The 7,929-nt window shown below is 39.7% G+C and overlaps 1 protein-coding gene across 1 annotated transcript in view; it reads left to right on the plus strand.

The window, feature by feature from the left end:
- CCDC30 (coiled-coil domain containing 30) overlaps positions 1 to 7,929 on the plus strand; it is a gene marked incomplete at its 3' end in the record, with an annotated part of 169,763 nt that overhangs the window by 122,540 nt on the left and 39,294 nt on the right. The gene's annotated exons all lie outside the window — the stretch shown is intronic.

Consider the following 7,929-nt stretch of genomic DNA (forward strand, 5'->3'; position numbering starts at 1 on the left):
CAGACAGCCGGGCTCGGTGGCTCAGCCTGTAATCCCGCGCCTTTGGGAGGCTGAGGTGAGTGGATTGCCTGAGCCCGCGGGTTCGAGACCCGCCTGGGCAACTTGGCGAGACCTCATCTCTACAATAAATCAAAAATTAGCCAGGTGTGGTAGTGTGCACCCATAGTTCCAGCTACTTGGAAGGCTGAGGCGGAAGGATCGCCGGAGCCCAGCAGGTTGAGGCTGCGGTGGCCAGGAGTGTGCCACTGCCCTCCAGCCTGGGTGACAGAGTGAGACTCCAACTCAGAAAAAAAAAAAAAAAGAAAGTAAATGAGAGACAGAAAGAAAGAGAGAGAGGAGATTCATCCCCCAAGGTAGGGGAGAAAGTCAAAGCTAGGAAACATGTTGGCCAGTGCTTAATAAAACAATGGCCAATTCATTATATTTTAAGAAAGAAAGTGTTTTAGCCACTAAAAAGATAATGCTGATGTTCACATATACTTTGTAGCACAGAAACTTAGTTTCAGTTCTTGTTAAAAGTTCTAGCATAGGATCTGGTACTCAATAGCTAATATTTATTGATTGAATGAATTAACTTTTAAGTAAATGAATGAATGAATAAATAAGTGAGATGTTGTGGAAAAAATCTTGTTTCAACAGCCACTTTTGGTAGATAGCAGACTATCCTCCTGTTATAATACAACTAGATCCTGAATAAATGACAATAAACGTACCTTTTAAAACATAGCTTACATGAAAGCAAGAGAAAGTCCCAAGGGCCAACATGTAACAAACTAAAGGGAAAATGATGAATAGTGAACACAGTTCTAAGTTAAGCAGCAAATGACAGTATCAGCCCTGGGTTCAGGTAAAGCTGGGGAAGTTTGCCATGAGGTAGAATAGCTGAACTAAGAAAATCCAAATCATCTCTGGAGGAAAGCAACTCAATATAGATACTAAGAATACCTGTATATTGAGTTTAATCAAATATAAGCTTACATTCAAAAATCACTAACCACCACAAGGAAACTGGCCAACACGAATGAAAGTAGAAAGACCAGATTTATAACCCAAGAACTTCAGCAATTGGGATTATGAAAAACAGATTGTAAAACAACTGTGTGAAGTTTGTTAAAGAAACAAAAGACATAATCAAATAATTGAACAATGGAAAGGGCTATTTAACTTTTCAGAAGCCTGTGTCCTTAACTCTAAAGCGGGAATGGTAATAGAGTTCTATATATCTTTTGTGAAGACTTGCTGAGAAATATGTAGAAGCAATATTTAAACTAAGTGTAGGAAAATTATTTTACCAAAAGGGAACTATATAATATATATTGTTTCATAATCCAAAGGAAAGTAATCTTGATTTAGATAATTAGATTGTAATCTGGTTTTTCTCTTAAAATATTACAACTTGTTTACCCAACATTAAGTTTTCTTCTAGAATATTGTTTTAATGATATGCCACAATTTATTTAGTAAATCCCATATTATTGAACACTTAGATACTTCCCAGCTTCTTGCTATTATAGTGACATAATATATATACTGATGTATAATGAGCACTTGTATCAGTCAGGAAGTAGAACCAGTAGAAGGAGTACATGTTTATTTTTTATTTTTATTTTTTTGAGTTGGAGACTCATCACCCAGGCAGGAATACAGTGTCGCGCTCACGGCCACCGCAGCCCCAACCTGCTGGGCTCAGGCGATCCTTCCGCCTCAGCCTTCCAAGTAGCTGGAACTACAAACGCATGCCACCATGCCCAGCTAGTTTTTGTGATTTATTATAGAGACAAGATCCCACCAAGTTGCCCAGACTGGTCTCGAACCCCTGGACTCAAGCACTCCTCTTGCCTTGGCCTCCCAAAGTGCTGGGATTACAGGCTTGAGCCACAGCACCTGACCCTAGGAAGAGAATATGTTTAATAAGAGATTTGTTACAGGGATTTGGTTTTATGCAATTGTGGGAGCTGGTTATGCAGCCTGCATGGCTGTCATCTTTGCATCTTATGTGGGAGCTGGAAGTCTGCAGGGCAATCAGGCAGTGAAGATGGATGTCAAGTGGGAGAGCAACAACAAAGGGGAACCTATGAGGATGTACTGTAACCCAGGTCAGTTCTCACCACCTCCAACCCTGATAGAGTGGATATCAACCAGGAGAAGCTGGCACCCTTCAACTATGAGCCAAACAGATATCTGGCCCAGGAGATGGAGAAGATGAAGGAGAATCCAAGGGAAGGTGAAGCAGTTGTAGGCTGGCTGTTGAATCACGTCAGAGCGAGCCCCAGATAGGTGGCGATGTAGTTTATGAACTACAAAAGTACATACTCCAACCTTCCAAGTGTAAAAACCAAAATGCTTCACTTCTACCTTGTAAATCTTGCACAAATATATTTCTTGTGGTCTGCTATAACCAGAAACATACATGGAAGGACTTCTGGGAAACACTGTTTATCCACCCAAGGTGCTGGGATTACAGATCCGAACCACTGCGTGTACCAAAACCAGTCCCCTATATAGCCCTAATATTGAACTGATTGGCTAGCATTAACTGTGAGTTGATTGGCTGTTTTTCAATATCAGCAGCCGGAAGTCTGTTACTTTGTTATCAGGGACCACCCTGACTGTGTGCCTAGTTGTTTTCCAGATGTCCTCCCAGTTTGTTATTTTGTTACAGGGAGACCCACCCTGTCTGTCTGCCAGTTGTTTACAAGCTGTCTCCTCTCAGTTTGTTACCTTTGACCCACCCTGTCTATCTGCCTAGTTGTTTTCCAGCTACCTCCTCTCTCAATATTTGATGTTATTTTTGATACTGTTGTCATCAACATCATTGTGTTTTTCCATAAGGTATAAAAAGTTCATTTGGCTAGAACAAAATATTTAGAGCCAAGAGAGGTGGCAAGAAAATTAGGCTAGAAAGATAAGCTAGACCCAGGTCGTGAAGAACTTAGCAAGCCACACTAAGGAGTTTGAACCTGTTTATGAGAGATGTTGATCTGTTTTTTTCCTTTCTTGTAAATATCTGTGTCTGGTTTTGGTATTGAGTAATGCTTGCCTCAAAAAATTCATTAAGAAGTATACTCATGACAAGGGTTCTTGTGCTCCTGTATGTTCCTGAACAAAAAAGAAAGAAGTGTCCTTTTGCTTTCCATTTTTTGGGGAAGAAATTCTAGAGAACATTTCTTCCTTGAATGTTTAGTAGAGCACCAGTGATAGCATCTGGGTCTAGTGCCTTTTTTTTTTTTTAAGGTTATTAAGTATTGACTTAATTTCTTTAACAGACCTACCCACAAATTTTATGAGTTGTATTTCATTTTCATTTAGTTCAAAATGTTTTTAGGCTAGTTACAGTGGCTCACACCTGTAATCTCAGCACTTTGGGAGGTGGAGGCAAGAGGATTACCTGAGTTTAGGGGTTCGAGACCAGCCTGAGCAACTTGTTGAGACCTCATCTCTGCAATAAATCAAAAAATTAGCCAGGTGTGGTGGCATGCACCTGTAGTTTCAGCTACTTGGATGACTGAGGCAGAAGGATTGCCAGAGCCCAGCAGGTCGACACTGGGGTGTCCATGGGTGTGCTACTGCACTCCAGTCTGGGCAACAGAGTGAGACTTCAACTCAAAAAAAAAAAAAAAAAAAAAAGAGTATTGGGGACAAGGGTACCTGCATAATGGAGATTTGTATACCGAACCCTGAATTGTACCCCACATAATTAAAAGAAAAAAATTTTAAATAAATAAATTTTAAAAGAGTATTGGGGAGACACTAAAAGATTTTAAGCAGAGAACATGGTATGGATAGATTATGATTTAGAAAGAACTCGCAGACTGCTAAAAAAGGCTCAGGCTATAGGGAATCTAGAAAGTCTTATCAATGTGCTGATTTCAGAATTTTATTCATTGGCAGAACTGTTTTTTTTTTTTGTTAGGCTTCTGGTTTTTAATCAATTAATTAAATTAATTTCTAACATATCCATGAGTTGCTCTTTTTTCTGTTTTGTTTTTGGGTTTTTTTGGAGTTGGTGTCTCACTCTGTTGTTCAGGCTGGAGTGCAATGGCATGATCACAGCTCACTGCAGCCTCGACCTCCTGGGCTCAGGCAATCTTTCCAGCTCAGCCTCTTGAGTAGTTGGGACCGCAGGTGTGCACCTTCATGCCTGGCCAACTTTTTTATTCTTTGTAGAGACGAGGTCTTGCTATGTTGCCCAGTCTGGTCTTGAACTCCTAGGCCCAAGCATTCAAGCCTCAGCCTTCCAAAGTACTGGGATTACAGAGGTGAGCCACCATGCCCAGCCATTAATTGCTCATTTAATTTTGACTTCCTCCTTTTTTTTTTGAGTCAGGGTCTCACTCTGTTGCCCAGGCTGGAATTCAGTGGCTCAATCACGGTTCACTGCAGCCTCAAACAATCCTCAAACAGAGTCTCCCAAGTAGCTGGGACTACAGAAACACACCACCATGCCTAGCTAATTTTTAATTTTTTTTTTGTAGAGACAAGGTCTTGCTATGTTACCTAGGCTAGTCTTGAACTTCTAGACCCAAGCAATTCTCCTACCTCACCTCCCAAAGTGCTGAGATTACAGGCATGAGCCACTGTGTCCAGCCTTGACTTCCTACTTCTCAATTCCAGTTTTCAACTCTCGAATTTTACTGGTAATTCAAGGTTTTTTTAGTTCCAGAAGTTTAAATTTTATCTTTTAGTTCTAAGGCTAATCCCTTGATCAGAAATTGAGAATGGAATCAAAAAGAAGCAGGCAATAATAGCAGGGAATTGCTCAGGTATACAGTGAATTAGATGAAAGAGAGATGAAAGAGGGGATGTTGGTATAGAGTGGGTATGAATGGTAGAAAATAAGCTACAGCAGTCTTTGGAGAGCCCATACTTACATCCAAGAGCATGAGAAGAACTAAGGTGGAGAGATGAGAGCTTATGTCTCAAATATAAATCTTCTCTCAATTGGCTTTTCAGAAGACTCAAGTAAGCCAACTTATTTGTTCAATGTCAATATTTTACTGCCTTAGCATGTAGCTGAGAATTTTTCTCACCAGTACTATTTTATCATTATCATCATATTCTTTAAGATGAATCTTCTAAGTCTAGAGAGCATTGGTCTGAAATACTCAGAAAAACTCTTGTTCATAAACTGTACCCCAGTGAGTCTCTGAAGGAATAAAGTGCTAGTGACCCTTGCCTGGGCGAAGGGAAAACTTCTCCTCCCCACTCTGAAGGGTCATTGAAAAATCAACTGAAGAAAAACAGATGAATAGGAGAAAAGGTAAGCAAAACTTTTTTGGCTTTTTTGAGTTGGAGTCTCACTCAGTGGCACGCTCACAGCCACCCCAGCATCAACCTGCTGGGCTCAGGCCATCCTTCCTCCTTAGCTTTCCAAGTAGCTGGAACTACAGGCACACTCTACCATACCTGACTAATTTTTAAATTTATTTTAGAGATGGGGGTCTCACCATGTTGCCCAGGCAGGTCTTGAACCCATGGGTTCAGGCAATCCTCTCACCTTGGTCTCCCAAAGTGCTAGAATTACAGGCTTGAGTCACTGCGCCTAGCCACAAAACTTTATTCATGTGTAATGAGGAAAATCAAGTGTGTGTGTTATGATGCTTATATATTTATTTTCATAGAGGAAGGAGAAGATGGGGAATGTAGACAATTTTTTGAGGATCAATAAATCATTAGGGAGAATAAATGGATGCTGGAGACATAAAGTGATTTGTAATTGGTTCTTTTTGGAATTTGAATGAGTCTGAGAAACAGCTATTATCTTGTGAAAAGGTGTGGTTACATTCCTCTTTCTATTATGTAGCTAAATTATAAGATTTCTGGGAGGGGATAGGGAGCAATTGTTTTCCTTGGTAGTTCCAGTATTTGCGCAGATGAGAAAAAAAAGCCTCTTCAGCATCTGCTGATCTCTAAGGGCCTTTAATTTAAAATATTCAGGGTACCAGAATGCCATATTTTGAGGTGAAATTCCCTGAGCTCCTTCACCCTCTTTTGGAAAATGGTAAATTTCCACTTCAAATGCAGACTTACTCATGCTTCAGTTGTTGACAATAAGATGTCAAACTGTAAAACATTTTAGGTTGGTTTATTCTGGCCAATAGAGTGACCAACCCATGACACTCAGGAGGTCCTGAGAATGTGTGCCCACTGTGGTTGAATGGTAGCTTGGTTATATACAGTTTTGGAGAACAGAAATTACAAGAAACCATAAATCAATACATGTGAGATTTACACTGATGCAGTCCAGGGAGGTGGGATATTTCCAAACAGGGATTAAAAGATTTTCTGACTGACAACTAGTCAGCATAATTATCTAAGGAAATTTCAAAGCAGGAAGAGAAGTGGGCAGCCTGAGGAAGATAAGGAGTTTCTTGATATGTAGATGAAGATTTATGGGTGGTGGCCCAGACTTCAGACAGAGCAGGTAATTGTTTTAAAAGATGCCAGAATCCCAAAAAGACAGATTTACAGAGTTATAAAATACTTTGATTTTCCTTCTTTATCTGCTAGAGTCAGGCTGGAGAGTAAATCACGTTGAAAGTTAGGATTTTGGCAAGGAAAAGGAAAACGTCAGTTTAGTCATCACAGTTACAGCAATATTAACAGGTGTGCATTAGTATCACTAGTGCTTGTAACAAACAACCTTAGGTTGAACCTAGACAATCAAGGGCTCAACTTGTAAAGCAGTGAGGAAGAAAGAATATGTGATTCAGGAGTAGATCCTCACATCCACTTTGTCCTAACAGTTCTCTGTGCCATGGCTTCCTAATCTCTGATAGAATAACAATTATTTATTCCTTATAGGAGTAAATTATAAGTGTGAGGGAGAACTAAGAAAAGCTTCTGTCACAAAGGAGCTTCCCTTTGCTGGTCCCTTTATCTTAGGGACACATATCCTACCTCATAGTATTACAGTCTTGAGTAAGGTTCAGCTGCTCTCCCTTTGATACCAATAAATCAAGAGGCAGGGACTTGGTAGAAAGAGGTTTATTTCTGAATTCTAATCCAGAGAGTAGAATCTGACTCCTGGCCTTTCTAAAATGATTCTGCTCACCCTTCAAGTTTTACAGTCCACTTTTATAAATTCAGGGTAGGTGGTACCTATACATAGAATGTGTGACTAGCAGAGCATTGTATAAAACTTAAGCCACAGCTACATTTTGTTAACAATGACATTTATGGTCTATATTTCCTGGCACCAGTTACCAGCGATATCTCACAGCTTTTCATCAGTAACACCCAGCAGAAGAGTTAATCAAGCTTGCCATAGAGTAAAGGGAGTTAACAGGGCCTAAGACATCATATCATACATTACTACATGTTGTTATATGCAAAAGTTATACAAATCACAAGACTTATGATTACACTGATGCAAGTTACACAAATCAAAAGATTTACAATGACCTTGATACTATATTATTCAGACCTGTGACTATTAAGATGCCGGAGTCCAACTCCAGCGGGTCAGGGTTTCCTGAAAGAGGGACAGCGTCGGCACAGGAGAAAAAACTTGGACACTGACTCTGCTGCAAACAGGACAAATGCCGATTTATTGTCTTTTCCAACTCCTTTTATACCCTACATGTTTTTTGTTTTCAAGGCAATCAGTTACAATTTAATGGACCAGACAGGCAATGTATCTTTTTTCATCCTGTTTTGATCTTAAAACATTATCATCCTAAACATTAACTATAAATTTTATAAACTTCTAACATTTCTTAATGATTACCATTTCTTAATGTCCATACAAAACTTACTTATTCCTATAACTATTACATTATAAATCACTACCAAGTTCTAAGCACTATAATTATCACATAGGTTAGCAAGTCACATGTGTGACCTTCACACAGCAATTTGCAACTAGCTGGGGTAAAACAACATTTTCAAGGTTTCTTAGCCACAAGTTGGCCTGACTAGTTTTCCCTA

Source organism: Carlito syrichta, unplaced genomic scaffold, assembly GCF_000164805.1.
Source record: "Carlito syrichta isolate Samal-C Ts95f unplaced genomic scaffold, Tarsius_syrichta-2.0.1 Scaffold309326, whole genome shotgun sequence".
Classification (NCBI taxonomy): domain Eukaryota; kingdom Metazoa; phylum Chordata; class Mammalia; order Primates; family Tarsiidae; genus Carlito; species Carlito syrichta.